General features: G+C 33.4%; 2 protein-coding genes across 11 annotated transcripts in view; one reads left to right on the plus strand and one right to left on the minus strand.

The window, feature by feature from the left end:
• The window catches only part of SUPT3H (SPT3 homolog, SAGA and STAGA complex component), a 414,047-nt gene that overhangs the window by 367,866 nt on the left and 28,059 nt on the right, over positions 1-18,122 (minus strand). The gene's annotated exons all lie outside the window — the stretch shown is intronic.
• RUNX2 (runt related transcription factor 2) overlaps positions 1-18,122 on the plus strand; it is a 351,996-nt gene that overhangs the window by 1,244 nt on the left and 332,630 nt on the right. The window lies entirely within an intron of this gene.

The raw sequence follows: 18,122 nt of genomic DNA on the forward strand, positions 1-18,122 counted from the left end.
TAATCATACTCTTGAACCTACCAAATGAGTTATCGTTTAGTATCATAAAAAAGAAAATTCTGTAAGGATACTCTGCATGATTTAAAAGAGCCAGACCAATTAAGTCATGCTGGACTTCAAATAAAACAGGCATAATATAGTATTAATATTTAATTTCCAGTTAGTGTTGATACAAAAAGTAAACTACTTTAACATTCATCAGCTAAAGTGGTAATATAGTAAAACAGCTAAACACTTACAAGATTCTCTTTATGATGTCCAACATGTTCTATAAGACAAGTTTATAAAATTTTCTTTTATCCCTTAAAATAAATCCTTTTGCTGCGTATACCTGTATTAACTTTGCTTTATCACTTACAACTAACGATTGGAGTTTCCTTTACTCCTCCTACTTCACACATTTTAACTGGCTACCAGAGGATCAGTCTTAGTTTCGGTCAAAGAGAAATAATTAAACCTGAAGGAGAAAAAAGGTTTCTCTTAAAAGGGTGAGGAAATGTACTATGTATTTTACCAAAAAATGTAAAACTGCTGTAGTGACTCCTCAACAGCTCTAAGTGGGCCCCCTCAGATATAGCACATCCAATATAATAATCACAGATTATTTTTTAATGTAATGGAAGGTAATAAGCATTACTGTAAAAACTTCTGCATTAAGGAAGCAGAACATATACACAACTAGACTGCATTAACAACTCTTGTAATTATAGTTTCTACATGGAAACTTTTGCTGTTCCTACTCAAAAAGAGGGGTAAAAATGCTTAAAACAATTGTTGTATGGAGGGATAACTTGAAACAGGCACCTCAAGAAGTTAAGTTACTCTTCACAATATTACTCTGCTTTAAGAAAATAATGACTTTTCAAACCAGATCAGGAACACAAATTTCAAGCACTATTTCAGCATTAGATTTAAAGTTATTAATATAGTCACAAAAAATATGTTAAAATGTTCTTTATTCTATCATGTCAGGGAGTCTTATATTTCTGAAACATCTTTAATAACTATTTCTACAGTAAAATTTTCAAAACTTGATCAAGTTAGAAACAAGGCATGTAACAGTGAATTAGATAATCTTCTATCACATGTCATATATGCTTATACATCATAACTTAAGTCTTCCTCTTCTGCAAAGTGGAATTTACCCCTTCCCACACCCAAACAGTATTGGAGAGCCTGGATAGAGAACATAAAATGCACCCACTTCACCGGACTAATTACAGGTGGGCGGTGGACAGAAGGTACAAGGGTATCATCACACTACAAACATTCCCCTTCTGGGATCCATCTGAAGCCTGAAACCTCACTTCAGGCTTTACATTTTTACCTAATTGACCACCAAAATAACCTAATGAAATGTCAAAAGTATGTACTCCGATTTTGTAAAATACTTTTAAAAGTTCGGGCTCTTCCTAGGTGAGGGACAAAGCTGACCAACTGCTTCACCTCAAAATAATGAGGGAAAACAATGTGAGTGTATGTGTGAGTATGTGAGAGAGTGTGTGTGTATGAATTTTCAATCTGTGCTACTCAAAATCTGTTCATTATTTATCATAAATGAAGTCTGTTAAAATAAATAGATGTAACTCATGGAGGATCTTACCATTAAAAACTTACTTATGAAAATATATCAGCTGACAATTTCTACATAAAACTTTGCAACTGATCACAGTGCCCAACAGAACGTGATGTGTGAACACTGACTTCCAAAACAATACTTGTGGTTCATACCAATGATAGTGACTTTATAGTTTCAAGACTGACTAGCAACAAAGTGTCACAACTTGCTTCTAAAATAAGAGAGCTAAACTCCAAAATCCAGGGAGATGATTTAAAAAGAACATACATAGAGGATCACTCCTATTAAAAACTAACAAGGTTGATGCAATTTCCAAACATACTTATTATGAATTATTTTACATAAGAGTAAATAAACATAATTTTACATGAAAACTGGTAAAGATTTCACATTTAAACATTATAATATTTTAGAACATAAAAGATTTAAAAGAAATCAGAAAAAAATTTTTGTTAGTCTATATAAACCTGATAGTCTTTAAATCACAAGAAAGCATGAAATACACATGGTTATATTATGATATATTCTAGTCATTTTAAAAGAAGAAAAAATTAATCTATTCGATTACACCCTTCAAGCTAATCACTGATAGTTTGACTTATTTAAATCAGTCATGCTAATGCTAAATTCAGTAAGATAGAAATGTTCCAGTTTGTTAAAAGAACACTGAAATATTTGATGGTTAAATAAACTGCAGAGGGGGGAAGAAACTAACTCATTGAAGGCAGTAAGATTTTATCAAACACACAGAATTAATCTTTATTGAATAGAACCATTCACAAATCAAAACTCACTGTACTTCAATACTTCCAAGCAGCGCTAATCAATTACAAACCTTTTCTAGCTCATGTGCTTTCAATTTTATACACTGGTGGTCCTCAAGTACTGTATTGGGCCTGAGTTAAGACATTCTGTATCACAACTTTTTTTCCCCAACAAATATTCATCTAGAGGGCTTTTTTTCCCTTCTCAAGAGCTGCTCACATGAAAACTGTGGTGATATTTTTATACTGTACTTCTTTGTTGAAGCAAAAGGTTAGGGGTTACCTAAATACCTCAACTGTATATACAAAAAAGGGAAAAGGTAAGTATTCATATAAAAAAATCCAATGGGACTGGATTATTTATTTTTGCATTTCCTATGATTAATGATGCACCCATGCATACTTGAAAACTAATGGCAAAACAGGGTAACATCTCAAACTCCTCTCCAAAGCATGCAAAAAAAAAACCTTGCATGCTGTTCTAACCTTTGTTCCAAGAAACTTAAATGGGACAACTCTAAGTCAACAGTGAGGTCATACGAAGCTCCTCAAAAGAATTAAGATTGCAAACGCAATTAATTACCTAACAAAAGTCTTTAGAGATAATTTCACATTAAGGTTCACTGGACAGTCTACCTCTACACTGTGCCTCTGTAAAAATAATAGACGTGGTCAAACAGGCAAATACCTTCAATATGAAGAAATCCTTCCCACGAACAAAAAACTATAATATGACTAAAGCATAACTATTTTTCCTAGCTATTTGCCATGCAAAATTTATTAGTAAATGGGTGCTAGCAAAATCAATGCTAATTTACGCAGTCTTCCTATGAGGTAACCAAAATGCACTACCTTTTTCTCCTAGACCAGTGAATCCACTGAATACAAATTTTTATCCCCCCCGCAAAAAAAGTCATTAGTCTCCCATAATAAGGATAACAACAAACTCCATACTCAAGTATTTTCTAAGGAGCAAAATACTTTAAGTTGTCTAAAGTACATGGAAATGCTTCAAGAAATATGAAACAGTTTTAAAACAAATTTTCAGAGAAGGAAGTCTCACATAATGAAAATATACACCTTGATACAATCTATTGCCATTTCAAAGTTTATGGAATTCAGTCAATACGTATTTTGTTTAATGTGTTACAATTCAAAAAATAACGGGGAAATTCTATACCTTATTCAAAGGGAGCCTCCTTACAATCTTAACCACAGCTGACCACAAGCTTTTGTCCATTTAACAGCAAGCACACATACATTCCCACATAATTTTTTAAAGATCTGAATAGCAACTGAGATTAAATGCTCTTTTATTACATTGTATACAAAAATCTTCATCTTCTGTTGAATTCTTCGGAATGTCTCTCCTTTATATTATTTACTGAAGACGTAGGATTCAACCTTGGTGCAGGGCTGAATGTAAGCGACACGGTCTCAATCATTCGGGTGTTTACTGTTGTTGTTGAACAGGATGTTGACTCTAAGGTATATTTTTTCATAAATATGCTGTCTTACATAAATAAAAACCTCATCATTCATCAGGATATCTAAGATAATTCAAAAATAAAATGAGCTGTAGAACTGAGTCCTATATAAGCATTTAATACATGCAGCGAAAAAAAATTCATTATTTATACATCTCCACTAAATACTCTGTGTTCTTGTTACTACTCATAAGTCCAACATCCAATATGCAGTTCAGGACTAAAACTCATACCAAGTGTGATTTTAGCTCTAAGTGATTTTCAATTTTCCAATCAACTGTCCACAAAATAAGGATTTCTGCACTACACAGACATACACTAAGTGAATGCAATTTTAATGATATTTAAGATACCTTAAAATTAGATGTAGTGATGTCAGAAAATTTAAAAAGCTGCATTATTCCCAGACGTGTACTTAAGACTATGGTGGCCATTAGTTTAAAGTCTGTTCTCTGCATGACTTCTATTACCATCCCTTAAGAAATTATACATAAGAGTTACATTAGAGAAGTGACAGTCCTAACAAGGCACACCTAAATAGCCTGTGCAAGGTCAATAACTTCTACCACAAAACCAAACAATTTTACTTTACTTTTCAATTTTATTATCAGTGGTATCTACTGAAATTATTATACCCTCACCTATAAAAATATATTTACATAAAAGACTTAAAAGTTTAAAACTCAAAATTTCAATACACATTTACAGGTTTGTGAAAATTATATGGCCCACGAGCATGCCAAACTTTGTTTATACACTCCTTATTGTTAGATACATCTTGCAGTCAGGTATCTAGCAACTAAATCCATTGTATGGTTTGGTAAAAGCACAAGCTGAAAAAGGAAATAAAGGAAAAACGCAAGCCAAATCACAATAACAGTAAGGTTTAAAAAATGTATATGCACTCTTTCTTTAGAAAAATTCTAATAATGATGTTGCAGTATTCCACAGAACTTTCCATTGATATGGACATAGTTCTATAGCGAGGCGTGTATTTGCCATGTATATAAAACTTCAATTTCTTTCAATTATGAAAATTTTAATATGTAGTATATGAATTTGCCTGGGCATATACATAAGTGACTAGAGAAACTTGGGATAATAACTGTAAACCAGGAAGAAAATAATTATAAATTAGTTAGTTAAGGTATGGTTTGAGGTTCATTTGGAAAGACAATCAATTACTTTTTGCATGTACACTAACAGAGAAATGTTAATCTGTAAAACCAACAATAGAGATTAGGCATCTATCAGGCAATACAAGATTAAAATACACTTGTAAAACACAAGGATGTTATTTCCCAGTTATAAATTTACATTAAAAACTGGTATCAGTTAAACAAATTACTATATTTCACAAGGGAAAATATGAAATGCAATTAATCTGTTAACAAATACCCATTTACACACATTATATCAAAGAATAATTCTGGCCTGGTGCTAAACAGGCATATTTTCTACATATTTACTCACTGACAATATAATCTAGGTAAACAATTTGGCACTATATTAATTTGGTTATTTTGATAGTAATAATTATAATTAATTTTATTTCTAATTTTTCTACTGAAGTTCCCAATTTAAACTTCAAATTTCCAGGACAATCTTCAAGTGAAAAGGTATCATCATTTCTACCAAATGATTAAAAACTACTTAAATGGATCTAAATAAAGTGAATTCATTCACTATGAAACTGAAAAAAAAAAAAGCTGTATTTTATAATTAATATTTTTTATCCCATTGGTTTTACTGTATTAGCGTAATCTGATCCCAGAATTAGACACAAGGGTATCCAAAAGTTACAGTGTGCATGTTCCTTTTAATCAATAAAAATTTTATTATAAGAGTTTTTTGTAAATACAGCTCAAAGAAACCCTATTTTTTGAAAAGTGAATTCTCAGTTTATTTTATAAATTTCTATCAGATTACAGAAATCTGCATTATACTAGCACAGAAAGAAAAGTTCTTTATGCTAAGAATCTACATTATCAATCACTGTGCTTTCCATAAAACATATAAATGTAAAACTATACAAGCACTTCTTACAAGGACCTTAGCACCCAATTCAAAAATAATAAGACATCATAAGAAGATGTCTACAAGAAATTTCCATTAAGGCAGTAGCATCCAATATCAGGCAAGATAGCTGGTTACAAAAGGTAATCTAGCAAGATTAATTCTTTACTTCTCATGAAATTTGTAAAGCGTTTCAGGTAATTCAGCTTTTGACAAAATGCAGAAAAAACTGCTACTTCTCTTACAGAGTTCAACACTAAAATAAAAAGATTTAAGAAGGGAATCCATAAAACAGATAGACTGACAAAGACAATGCCCTACAGAACATCTGTAAAGCAATATAAACCTGAAAGTCAATGTAATCCAAACCTTTGATCACTAATCCAACCTTCTCTCCATAAGTAGAAACTCCTCTTTCTCATATTATTAAAACTCCAGTGTTCACACAGAATTCTTTACATTCCCTCACTTGTTAAAACTAAACACATATAATATGTTCTCTATTTTAGGAGGAAAACATATAACCTTTTTAAAACTTTTTACCACAAGTGTCCACCTTATTTTTAAAATGCCATTATCTAACCTAGATAGAGATAATCAGTATTGTCAGAAGATCATCACCCTTAATTTAACAATAAAGATTTAACAATATATTTCCCTTATAATATGTGCGAGCGGATTGCAGAATATTTTAGTGTCCCAACAGGACCAAGGAAAACACCTAAGGAGATTTTTTTAAAATTATCATACACAAGTATCTAGAGAGAAAACTGAGTTATGTGATTATTAGCTTATTTTATTTTCATAAATATTCTTATTTTTAATATAATGATAAATCAGAATATATCAAGAGATAATAACTTTTTAAGAAAGCAAAATATTTGGCTTAAATTGCTAAATTATTTCATTATTAAGTGGTTAACCATTCTATATAAATTTATATAGATAAAAAAATTTTACTGAGACACGTTCAAACTATTTTCTTAGCTACGAAATGAAATCATGTGTTCCAACAAATAACAGTATTTTCGATAAAGCAGTTATGCACAAAGTAAATATATGTTAACATGTACAAGATTAGAAATTTTGTATAACGAAACTACATTACTATATGTAACTCAAATTCTCCACTTTGATTTAAACCTTATTCTGCCAAACACATGGTCAATTCATTGTGCTTCCATGATCAGAAAACATCCAATATCCTGAATGCTGTTTTAAAGGAAACTTTAAGAAAAATTACCTTATTATTATAAGCTGACAGTTATTTTTTGAAAAGCAGCTGTGAAAAGAGTATGATCTGAAAACTTACATATGAACTTAAAACTTACACACTCAAACATGAAATGAACAAGAGAGCAGGAAGCAAACGCATAAAATAAAACCCTAGCAACAATACCACACTAAGAAGTCAACACTGAGCAAAGGAGAAGCACATACGCTTTTTAAAATAAATGCTCAAATGTAAGCTTGCCTTCTGAACTGCTCAAATGAACAGATAACATCCCAGTGACTACGGAATTTTCTTCTAAACTGGCAAGACTAAAAAGAATCACATCTCGTTCCTAATTTTGCAATTATAATGTGCGAATCTTTCTTTACTCATAAGACTACCATTTATTCTAAACTGGCTGGAAAGGCTCGCCCATTGCATTTTTCCTGTACGTACCTCTTCCTTATCAATTATGGTGTATCTTCAGCATTCGGAGAAGAGGGAAAAAAAAAAAAAAAAACGCTTCGAACTTGGAGTTTAAAACATATCATTAAATCAATATTCACAGGGCTACCCTAAAAATATTCATTTCTAGAAGGTCAGAAAATCTTGCTTTTTTTAAGCTGATGCATCTACACATAGAAAGCAACTTTTAGTAAGTTCTTTTGCTACGCCATAATGATCTGCTCCAGAAACTCAAGGGTACCTAAAACAACGGGCTACCTGTTCTAGCCATGCTTAGGAATGTGTCCAAATCATTTTTATTGATTTAACCTTTATAGGAATGCTACATATCCTCAGAGAAAAACATTTTGAATGTATTTATAATATGATACACTTCTGAGAAACCATGAAAAAGAAAGCTAAAAACAAATCTAGATACTCCTCCACCCTTGGTTGTTATGGGTTTATTTTTGTTTACTTTAAACACTATCAACAGACCTAAATATTACATAATTTTATTCAGTAAAACTTACTTTGGCACCCCTGTAAGTAGAAATAAAAATTTATTTTGGAAAAAAAAAGTGCATTTAAATAAATTCTGACTTTAAGAAATAAAATGCCTGATGACAATGATGTCACATCTACAAATTTTAACAGATTCTAAATACACCTTTTATACTCGAGTTACACATTAATCATGGAACCTACAAACATATCAAACTTAAAGAATTTAGTCCTTATTGAATAAGCTAGGTTGTACTCTAGTTTACATTCTGAGAGTTTACAGAGAAAGTTCTGTGTTGCCTATCTCTCTAGCTTTCTGCAAGTAGTACTTTATTAATGGCTTCAGCAGCTAATGCCTGCATTAGTTATGTTTGCCAAATAATAATTCACAATATTATGCTTCCTCACATTATGGTTCATCATTCGTTAACTTGAACCTCACCTCTAAAGGAGTTATACTTTCACTGCAAACTGTTCTCTTAAAAAGGCAAACAACTTTTGAGCATTTCCAGATGTAGCACTCAAAAAAGAAAAAAAAAGAAAAATCATAGGCAAATTCTCAAAGAATTCTAAAATTATTAACAGAAATACAGTAAAACTGAAGTTACTACTTATTACTTCAATAATCATCCATAAGTTTAAGAGCTGAATGTACTCCTTATCAAATTAAGAAACTTTTGATAGAGGACTAATGGTTTCAAATAGCTGCCAGTAGATAAAATAAGCACAGTTCAGTTTGAGACAAGATTCAACTGAACTGGAATTTCTGAAACTCTGACAATCACTGAACATGCAAGAATAAAATCATAATGTTATCTTTTTCCAACAGTGAACGGATTTTTTGTGGATAATATAAATTTGGGTTTGGCTACACTACTTTCATTGTGATTATTTTTATGAAACATTCAAGCATGCATAAGATTATGCTAAACTGAAATTAAAATAATTTATATGCAGTCTACTTCTCTGGAGCAGGGCTGGAAGAGAGTGAGGCAAGCAGGCAGGCGCCTGGGGTTCAGAATTTTAGGAGATCCTAACACACAGCCCTGGAATGAGTGCTTCCTCAAACACTGTGCCCTGGGCACCGTGCTTGCCTCACTCTAAGCCCAGGTCTGCTCTGGAGCCACACGAGCATAAACCGTTTCATGACATATGTTCTAAGCAAGGTGTCATAAACAGAAATTTGGTAATATAAGAGTAATAAAATTATAAATAAGATTCTATCTTTATCTGATTTACATGTTTCTAAAAAAAGAAAAAAGGAACCACTCCAACTTAAATGTAAATACTTTTTAAATGATCATATTATAATGAGTAGTTACAGTTCTGAGATGGCACAGATTTTCTTCAAAGGAGACTTGTATTTGCCATAAAAACCTTTCAAAGTAAACTAAGCTGCCTTATTGCTTAATTTAAAAAAAAAAGACTAAGTATGTTCCATTTAGGAGCTCATAGTGCTACACTTGAGTTGGTGCAGCCCAGTGACACCCAGGTCTGACTGATCAACAGAATCACTTGAGGAACAGGTCTTGGGAAGGGGAGAGGGGAAGAGAAGGTCTTGGAAAACTTTTTTAAGCCAAGCTTCCAGGTAAATTAGCCAAGTCTGGGAGCCAACAGTCAACTTATAATAAGCTTAAGACACAAATAAGTTATTAAGACAAGTGGTACATATATAAATTTCCAAACTGTCTCCCCTGTAAACATTTGTAAAGTTTATTTCACAAATCAGGTAATATTCAAATTTCAGTTTGTTACTTTCCTGCCTTTCCTTCAAGTAGAGATATTAGTCAACACTGATGTGTCCAACAGGTAACATCAAAAAGGAAAATGAAGTCAGAAGCACAGACAATTCAATGAGATGAACAGCCCCCCAAATTAGTATTTATTTTTAGGTTTAAATAAATATTCTAAGTATATAATTTCAATCTATTGTGAAAATCTAATATTTTAAACTTTAAATTCATTTAAGTTCACAGTAACATATTTTAAGAATATGTATGTGCCCAACATACCTTCATGATTTTTAATTGAAACTCTATTTTGCTTTTATGTTAGCTTTTCTTTCTTGAGTGTTTATTGTGCAGGGCACTACGCCCCTTTATAAACATTATTTCCTTTAATTCTCTCAACTCTCTTAGATAAGATGGGTATTGTAATTATTTACAGATGAGGAAACAGAAAATGAGGTAATAAAATCTGCCCAAGTCACACTATTGAAGACCCGGGATTCAAACCCAAGCTTCTCACTCTTAATTACCACCTTATAATGTTATTCACAACCTTAATGAAGTCAATTCATAATCCCCTGTTTCATCTGTAAAGGTGTTACTTCTCAGTAACATGAAGTTTTATTAAATCGACAAAATACAAAGAGAGAATCTTTGCATCTCTGAAGTCTCCGAAAGTGTAAGTTTTAGTAATACTGATCAGTGAGGATCAGATATCAAGAACAAATAAAACTGAAGAGGATACCAAGTGATAAGGTTAGGTCAGGTTTAATCAGAAGATGAAAATTCCAAGGCAATAAAGAATTCTTAACCTATTATTAGAATCAAAAATCTTATTTAATGTCCATACCACACAGTATATACTTCACGTGATATGAACATACCATTTTAGGAGTTAAAAATTAAGCTGTTAAATTGAATATAAGGAATTTACAATCTTTCTTCTTTATAAAATTTAAACAATAATAATTTTAATCACAGGCTTTGGTGTCTGTCAGATCTGGAGTCAAATCCTAGTTCCTGTAACTATCCACAACATTCCCTTTACCAGACCTCGCTGTCCAACCTAAAAAGGCCTATATGACCACAGTTAGGCTAAGTGACCAAGGTAACTTTAATTTCTAAGTCTTAATTTCTAACCGTAATTTCTTAAACTCTTCCTTGATCTCTTACTTGAATCTTTGATGCTCCCAAACATCCACTCTTAAGGGTACATTTTTCTTTACCTATCAAAGAGATTATGTACATGATTCTAGGAAGTAAATCTTTTGACATGCACTGTTCATCCCAATTAGATCCACAACCATTTCTCCATTATTATTTAAGACAAAAAAATCTTAGAGAAGCCACAAGAGAGCTCTAGCTGCTTTTTTTCCTGGCAGAGGGTAGGAATAAAGCTGTGAGACTACATTTCTCAATCTATATGGCTCCACTGAGAAAAGATGCATTGACCAGAAGCCATAGGTGATGACAGGTAGATGAGACATTTTTGAGAATAACAAACCAAGAAGAGAAAGCTGTTTGAGCATTTACAAATGTCAAGAGACTTCTCCAATCTTCTGCAAACCAACAACTTCACAAAGCCTAAATAAGGCACGAATCACTTAGTAAAATTAAATAAACACATGCAAGTATAAAATCATAGATACTACATTAAAAAGGAAACATGCAAACTGGTACCCTATCTCGCAATGGTGCCAAGTTAAAAAAATTTTTTTTTAGTTAGAAATAAAAGCTAACAGGGTCAGATAACTTTATTGACTTTAAACTGCACAAGTATTCACACTGATTTCATTAAAGTTACTAAAAAGATGTAAGAAAAGACAAAAGGTTTTATGTGCAGTCAAAACAGTCAACCAAGGAAGCAGAAGAGAATGAATTGAAGAATTACATGGTGATTTAGTCACTATTGACTAGTAGAAAGAAATCGAGCCTGGATGTGAAAAACACGGGCAAGTTAAAGAGAGAACACAAAGAAACCAGCAGAATTTGGCAGCAATTATTGGGAGGGGCAAAGAATAAGGACAATGTGACTGTAGCTGAAGAGAGAGTGGTGAAGTTGTCAATGATTAAGAGAAAAAATGGAAAAGGGTAAATTAGAGTTTCGCTATGTCATGATTAAAGTTGCAGTTAGTAGGAAAAAAATAGGTGTACACAACACAATTTCCATTTTTAAAAAATTATACATGGGTGCGCATGTATATCAGAGGAACTCAAAATTATGTTTAGATAATAGAATTATGAAAAACTTTGTTTTTTTACACTTGTCAATATTTTTCCACTAAAAAATGAATAAATATTATCATTTTTAAAATTTAGTTGACAGTATGCTTTAACGTTTAAAAAGCTTATTTTCCTGAACCCACAGAACAAATTTGCTACTGGGAACAATGTTGGGTTGGTTTTTTTTATCCCATGCTCAAGCTGTTTAAGAAATGAAGTAAATTCCCACAATTTAAAACTCTTTTTATGTGCGAAAAAATAAGTTTTACAAAAACAATAGAATCTCATGGAAACATGACAGATTTAGCAAAGGTTCTGATTCTTTTAAGTTTAAATCCCAGTCACACCAATTACAAAACCATGAGCAAGCTACTTAAGCTCCCTGTGCCTCAGTCTCTTCATCCTAAAAATATTACCACCTACCTTGAACGTTTTCTGTGAAAAGTAAGACAACACATGGAAAGTACCTACAGCCAATTAGAAAAAAAAAATCACTGCAGTTATTACACATAATCAACTTTCCAATTCTTAAATCCTCTTCAAAGTCTAAATCTGACTACTCAGTCTAAAGGGGTGGGCTGAGGGGAGGGAAGGGAGACTCAAGAGGGAGGTGATAAATGTATAATTATGGCTGATTTGTGTTGTTGTATGGCAGAAACCAATACAACACTTATGTAAAGCAATTTTTCCCCAATTAAAAAATTTTTTTTAATTTTTTAATAAATAAATTTGACTACTCAAGAGTGTGGTCCACAGATCAGCAGCATCAGCATATATAAATATGCAGAACTTCAGGCCTCAATCTTCTGAATCAGAACCTGTATTTTCACAAGATCCCCAGAAAAAACAGAATGTGATAAGCCCCATTCAAAATAACATTCAATGAAGGTGTTACCAGCTCCCTGAAGTTGTCCACTCCATTTCTGTTCCACAGTTTGTCTGATGCTGAGCGAAGAGCACCTCCTTGTTCACTCCTAATTACTAATTCTGAGAGACTTGCAAGAAACTGACAGAAAGACTAATCATTTCCACTTGTAAACATAACTTTTCAAACCTAAAGATAACTCTCGTGTTCACCCTTCAATTAATCCACCTTGCCTGAACATGAAGCGGACCTGTGGTACAGAACTCTCTCTTGTAAAACAAGGTCTTTATGAATTCGACAAATTCAAATTGTTTAATAACTCAATAATTACACTGTATAAATTATTAAGCTGCACAACTGTATTAACTAGATTTCAGGCTGTATTTACCCATGCTGTACACGAAGTATCACCACAAACTTCTCAGTTCCTTACTGAAGATTAAAAACACTATCTGGCCCATGTTCCTGAGATGGCTCCCCAGCACCCTAGCTGCGCAGAGCTCGTGAGGCATGGCTATTGCTGAGGGCAACTGTTGGGCTTCTAGTATTCACCTGCTAGGCGGCTCCTCAGTCCGGTTTTTAAGAACCCATTATAAAATCTCAGAGGCCTCAAACTGACAGGGCTTTAGACTCTCATTTTGAAAACTAATTACTCTCTTGATATTTTTATACTAATATTTACTGTTAAGTATTTTAAAATTGCAGGTGCCCAGTAGGGTTTTTTTTTCCATTTCCAATCAGCTGAATGAAACAGGCAATACAGAAGACAAATTGTCAGATGAAATAGCAACTGAAGGTCCTCAATTTAGAGAAATAAAAGGCAGTAAGAAGTAGACATGAAAAAGGACGTCTGCAAGGTCTGGGGCATCTCCTAGATTCAGCAGCACACTAACAGGAGTTAGACTCTTACAGAGCTCCTAGAAATTCATCTTCTCTGAAGGATTTCTTAGGCTACTTTGAATAGAATTGTCAACTCTTTTACTTCTTATACAGTTGAGAACTCCCTCAGTGACTCAGACTCAATTTCCCCTTAACTACACACTTATCCTTATTCTCCACCCTTAGAAATGACGTGCCCTTAGTTGCCCATTCAGGTCCTGCTTATTTCTTCTCATTCTCCTATCTGAATCCTCTTTTCATTCATGTCCACATGAGCACTGGCTCAGATTTCAAGCTTCCAGTGGAAGGTCCATACATGTACATAAATTTCCTAGAGTGGCAACACTAGGCTCGGCACGCCAGTAGTGATAGAGCCCACAAAGAGATACGCTTACCACAAATTTAAAATCCATTAAAAATTAAGAACAGACAAAAGCATGTCAACTTTTCAGGTAAGGAAGTGGTGTAAGATTCAGCATTTTACTCTTGGCTGGAAAGAATTAGAGAAAAGAAACCTGCATACGAAAGGTGAATTGGCCTTAAAGACAACAAGAGGAATATACCAAGTGAATAGAGAAAGGAAGCTCATTTAAGAAATGAAGAATGTGATGACCTAGACAAGGGAGACAATAAAACAAGCGGAAGTTGAGAATTTTTAAATTTGAAGTGTAAGGGACTGTTTGTAAGCAGGGTAGTTTAGCAGTTGCCACATAGTATTCTCTAAAGCAGGCTTCATTCTTAGGAGTATCAGAACATCTCCACTGAACCTAATAGAATCAAAATCAAACTGATCAATGCTAGTAAGAGGGCAGTATATTAAAATGTTCCTCATGATCAGTATCTACTTCCTCAGCATACCTGTATATCTAATAGGTAGCCCCACAAAACTGGAGAAGGAAATGGCAACCCACTCCAGTGTTCTTGCCTGGAGAATCCCAGGGACGGGGGAGCCTGTTGGGCTGCCATCTATGGGGTCACACAGAGTCGGACACGACTGAAGAGACTTAGCAGCAGCAGCCCCACAAGGAAACAAACTTAAAAATACAAAGCATGATACCCAGCCAGGATATCAGAAGTTCACAGTGAAAGATTAATTACAGTCACAGGACATAGTCTTAATAAATTTTTCCGTTTGATTTCTTTACAGGGTTCAGTTTTCCTGGTTTTTTTTCCAAGCTTCCAACCTCACCCCCAATTTTTCTAGTATGATAGGATTTTTAAAGGACTAAGCCACAAATGTAAAATCTACTTACAGAGTCGTAATGATATAAAACAAAACAGTTTTTCAGAGTTTCAGTTTCATCACTTATCATACTGAACTGTATATGGCTTTTCCAAACTCTCTATGGCTTTTCCAAATTCTGTGTCTGCCATATTTATTACATTCTGGAGAGAAGATTATTTTTAACAGTACTTCCTGGCTAGCAGAAGGCTGTTCACAGCAGACATTATGGTAGAAGGCATTTTTTTTCCCACTGAGACCCTGCATAACCACAATCCTTCTCAATTCTGGTCTTTAGGGAGCCACTAATAAACAATAGGAATCTGTACAAGCTTTTCCACCATTCCATGCCTGAAGGTTTATCCTTCCATTTAAAATTCAATTTCTTCTTCCTAACTTTCATCTAACTATGCTCATTGCTACTGAATCCTGACATCTATCTTTTGAGTTTTTCCTTCTCCAGCCCTAGATGTATGTTTTAATAAGGCACTAACAGAGGGCAGTGATAAGAAGTAGAAAAAGTAATGAAAAAGACAAGCAGATGGAAGAACTTAATTCTAGAGCATTCTACTCTCCTGTATGGCTTTAAGAAAACTAAATGGTTTTTAGACAATACCTCCTCATGCCTTAGTTTCCCCATCTGTGAAATAAGAGGAAAAATCCATCTTACCTGCCCTGCCCTCCATGGATATTTTGAGATTTTAATGAGATAAATATGTCAAAGCTCAAATAAATATCTCAAGAATATCATATGAAGTCACTATGATTTAGTACTATTAAAAAAAGATAAGGTCAAACCTGAATATGCCACACACACACAAAAAAGCTTGTGCCTTTAAATGGCAATAGAGGACATATGAGGGCTTCCAGGTTGGCCAGTTTGTTGTTGTTGTTGTTGTTTTTTAACTAAAGAATTAAAATTTAAAACTTTCAACAAACCAAGCAGTTTTGAAGACTAAATTTTGTGATACAATATTATCTCAAAGTTACTCTATACATTCCCCTAGCTCAGTGGGTCTCCTCCCTTTTACAATATAACCATCAATAAAATATACATGAAATGACTACCATTGTACATTTGTTTATAAATTATATACATATAACCTTTTATTTACCTTATAAATTAGTCACAAAAAGAGAAAATTTAAGACATGAAAAAAACACATAAACAGAAGTCACTTAGTATTTTTTCTCTGAACTCTACTTTAGATATCACTGCCCTATGTCAGTAGTTTCAAATTTCTTTAAGCTATGGACCTCTCTGTTCCAACATCAGATTTTAAAATGCAAATCCAATCTATGAGACAAATAAAGGCAGAGCTACTCTGACTGAAGTGGGAATAAGGGAACAGGAACCTGGAGGTCCGTGATGAAGCACCTACAGTTCAAGAAAGCACAATTTGAAACAACTAATCTTGAGATCAGACTTTCCATTAGCCTCTTTAAAAATAAATAAATACGCCTTTACTTAATAGTGCTGTTTCCTTAGCTGAAAGTCAAAGATGTTATGAAGAATCAACTGGATACTCGATATTATATTTACTGTTGGTATCATGTGTTATATCATGGACTGTGAATCTAGTTTCTTTTGAGACGGTATAGTACACTAACGTTATGCTTTCCTATTTTCTAGGAAGCTTAACAGTAAAACTTTTGCCCCAACTCAGCAAACAGAGAGGGACTTTATTATACATATCTCACTGCATTTTTACCACCGGTACTAATTTTGCATCTCTTCTCCATTTAGGTTTAATCTTGATTCTCGTTTCTTCTATTCTATTATAAACAATTATGACAAACTCCTCTAATTGTTTTGGGATCAGCTAAGATACAAATGATAAAACTCAACACTCAAACTTGCCAGCTGGCACCATCAGTTTCTAATTCTTCCCGAATAGAAACCCTGGAATTATCTTTGGTATCTGATGCACTAATTCCATCAGCCCTCAATACCTGCAATCTAGCCTCTGCATTATCACTTAAAATCATGTCCTATTCTTCAATCCACTGCCATTACCACTGAATTATACTATTACAATGCTATTTCCATCATGCTGTTTTCCTTACTCATAGTGTTCTCTACCTATCCTCACTGCCAGCCTCCCTCCAGATTCCCACAATGCCAAACATTAGCCACCCTTGACGACAGAACACAGATGACATTATTTTAACAAACTCCAAACTGAAAATCCCCTTAACCTACCTCTGTATTCCCAAACTCTAGTATACCTGTCATTTTTCACATATTCATCTATCATTACCTGTTTCTGTCTATGAGACTGCTTCTCTACGCACACATACGTGTAAATATACAATTCTTCTCGACCAGTGACCCTGAAGTTTTTTTTTTTAGCTGTAAAGTCCATTTTTCACATAAGATGGTATGGGAAGGCCTAGTAAGGAAAATGGACTTTTTTAAAGGTGCTTTTCTGGTTGCAAGGGAGAAAGGCTAAGAAGATAGCTAAACCTCACACTCTGCAGACATCTTCACAAAGCACAGAGACCACAGCACACCAAACCATAGCCTCTGTGAAGACCAGGAGTATACTCAATTTATTCACCATCTCCCATGTAGGAAGGCAACACTGTGTAAGATCAGATAGTTCTGGGATCAAATCAGAGCTCTGTTCTCTATGCAAACCCTGAACCTCTCTGAACCTCTTCTGTAAAATGGAAAACCTATCTCATGTGACAAGAGATAAGACACATAAAAGTCACACTTCATACCAAACACATACATCAGTGCAGAAAAATTCCCATTCTGTTTCCTCCCCATACTTTCCTTCCATATCATGTACCCAAATGTCTGTTATATAATGGGAATTAAATAATCATTTCTTGAGTGAATTCATGAATAAGTGGATGACTTAATGAATGAATTGAGTAAGTGGAATAGGTGAATAAATGAAAAGTTGTCTTAACAAAACATAAAAAGACTTGGAAAAGGGATTTGATAATAAGAACAGAAAAAATACTATATAAAATACTACATAAATAGAAAAATACTATATAAATACTGTAAATACTGCATAAAATATATATAAATACTATACAAAAAAGGAAAATACCTCACAAATAACTTTGAAGTCTAGAAAAGAAAAAAAGCAGTATTTTATATATTTAAAACTAGAGACTTTTCAATAAATATTTGCTATCAAGGAAAGAAGCTAAGATTTTTAAGGCTCATGTGTGGGTAATA

This window comes from Bos indicus x Bos taurus, chromosome 23 (assembly GCF_003369695.1).
Source record: "Bos indicus x Bos taurus breed Angus x Brahman F1 hybrid chromosome 23, Bos_hybrid_MaternalHap_v2.0, whole genome shotgun sequence".
NCBI lineage: Eukaryota > Metazoa > Chordata > Mammalia > Artiodactyla > Bovidae > Bos > Bos indicus x Bos taurus.